Source organism: Engraulis encrasicolus, chromosome 5 (genome assembly GCF_034702125.1).
Source record: "Engraulis encrasicolus isolate BLACKSEA-1 chromosome 5, IST_EnEncr_1.0, whole genome shotgun sequence".
Taxonomy (NCBI): Eukaryota; Metazoa; Chordata; class Actinopteri; order Clupeiformes; family Engraulidae; genus Engraulis; species Engraulis encrasicolus.
The window spans coordinates 50,696,795-50,699,294 of record NC_085861.1 but is presented as its reverse complement, the minus strand read 5'-3'; the positions used below and the strand labels follow the sequence as shown (position 1 = coordinate 50,699,294).

General features: G+C 48.5%; 1 protein-coding gene across 7 annotated transcripts in view; it reads left to right on the top strand.

Moving 5' to 3' along the window:
- Positions 1 to 2,500, top strand: part of arhgef1b (Rho guanine nucleotide exchange factor (GEF) 1b) — a 72,660-nt gene that overhangs the window by 758 nt on the left and 69,402 nt on the right. The gene's annotated exons all lie outside the window — the stretch shown is intronic.

Sequence of the window (2,500 nt, the reverse complement as noted above, 5' to 3'; positions counted from 1 at the left end):
TGAGCGAGACATTATTTGCTGAAAATGCAAAAGCCGACAACAGCAACAAGGGAGAGTTAACAATCGCCACCACTGCACTGCTAACCGGACATACACTTTCTGATATTGATCATAAAATCAACATGCTGTGTAACAGTATAATTGTTTTCCCAGCTCAAGACAGACGTCTTGTCATCAGTTTGTGACATGGGGTTCATTCCGCCCCACATGGATGAGGCATGAAAGTCACCAGTGCACCAAATATGCATGGACTACGTTTATATTTCAGCATATTTGTGCCCCAGCCTATTAAACATTCGTCGGATTGTATAAACATGTCATTAAACATAACGTGACAGATGTGTGTCGTTGTACTGGCTTTAGCTGTGTGCTGCCTTGTCATCGTTGCAGTCAGACCGCCAGGACAGGAGTTTATTAGGCTAGTCGAGTAATTGGTTACTGGTTATCTGACCGACAGCTCAACACAAAGATTTCACTTGTAATCCCCTCTCCGACCATCGACCTGCGTTGATCTAATCAGCCTCAAGGCTTGAATGAAAGGCTTTGCATTTAGACTGAATCAGTGCCTGTTCAATTGGCCTCATAATACGCCACGTTCCAGTGCGGGATTTGGGGGTGGTGGTGGATGGTGTTGTGTTGTAGGTAATGCTGCCTCTGTTGAAATGGCATCACCTTTGGTTAATACACTACGACCTGCTGCCTCCGCCACACAGACCTTTGTTATTCCCTAAAGGGAGAAAAACAGAGCTGTTCTGTCAAGTAGGCTCACTCACTTTTTTCCTGTGGTAGAGCAGAGCTACTGTGAGACCGAAAAAAGGGGGAGCAGCTCTTGAAATGCCACAGTGATTATGAACAATTGGGCAGTCATCTGCAAAGATATGTTCACCTTTTCTGGAAGACTGGAAGCCATGCTGAGCTCACTGTGGGCTCTGGGCTCTGGGCTGGCCCAAAAAATGCCATAGTGAAACAGAAAGTCAGGAAGGTGAACTACAGCAGTCTTTTCTGTTGTCTGATTGAATGAGAATGATATTACCATTGTATTTCATTGTGGTGTAGCGTAGGCCTACCTTATTTCGTAACTGAGGTGTGTGTGTGTGTGTGTGTGTGTGTGTGTGTGTGTGTGTGTGTGTGTGTGTGTGTGTGTGTGTGTGTGTGTGTGTGTGTGTGTGTGTGTGTGTGTGTGTGTCTGTACACGGTTGTGTGTGTCACCGGCAGTGATGCACTGCGTTGTGTGTGTGTGTCTGTACACGGTTGTGTGTGTCACCGGCAGTGCTGCACTGCGTTGTGTGTGTGTGTGTGTTTTGGCGACTGTGTGTGCATGCAGCAGGTGAACATCCTTTTGTGCCAACCTCGGGTCCTCGTGAGAAACGGGGCCCATAGGCTACCACTTCCCTTTCCTGCCGAGAGGCCTTTCTTATGCACTCCACTTTTGAAGCAAACTCTCTCTCTCTCTCTCTCTCTCTCTCTCTCTCTCTCTCTCTCTCTCTCTCTCTCTCTCTCTCTCTCTCTCTCTCTCTCTCTCTCTCCTTGCACACTCCCTTGTGTTCTGCCTTTCTCACTAGCAAGTACAGTCTTGTCTATTGCCCAAAGGCTACTGTCTCTTTCTTTTACAGGAATGTGGGCTATTTCATTTTATATCCTGCCTTTTAGCCTCTTTCACACACACACACACACACACACACACACACACACACACACACACACACACACACACACACACACACACACACACACACACACAGTTTCTATTTGACACAGAAAGTTCACTTGAGAAAGCTTACATTGTCAACACAACTGTAAGAGTCTGCAAGAGTTGCACACATCTGTATTGGGCCTCTCAACTGTCCATCTCTCTCTCTCTCTCTCTCTCTCTCTCTCTCTCTCTCTCTCTCTCTCTCTCTCTCTCTCTCTCTCTCTCTCTCTCTCTCTCTCTCTCTCTCTCTCTCTCTCTCTCTCTCTCTCTCTCTCTCTCTCTACACACACACATTATTTGACACAGAGCTTACACCATCAACATAACTCGACTGAGGTCTGTCCTTGTGTAGCACTCATCAGTACTACACACACACACACACACACACACACACACACACACACACACACACACACACACAGATCCCCCTCCCCCTCCCCCTAGCTCTCCCATGATGATGGCCTTGCTCGTTAATCACTACCCATCCGTCCTGATAGATCAGTCCCTTTTGGATAGCGCACCAATCGATCGCCCTTGCCGGGCTTTGGCGGTGGCGCACATTGACTTTGGTCTGCTGTTGTGCCAGTGCCTGTGCAGCGCAGGGCAGCACAGTGCAGCGCCACCGGTGACATTGTTTTGCGACAGAGGGCTCTGCCGGCTTGGGCAGTGTGATGTGCTGTACACATGAACGTATGCTGCTGCTGTCGCTGGTGCTAGCTAGGACGAGTGGAGCTGGAGTTGGAGCCAGGGCTATTTTTGGGGTGGGGTGGGGAGTGAAGGGTTGTGTTTGGCGTGTGTCCATCTATG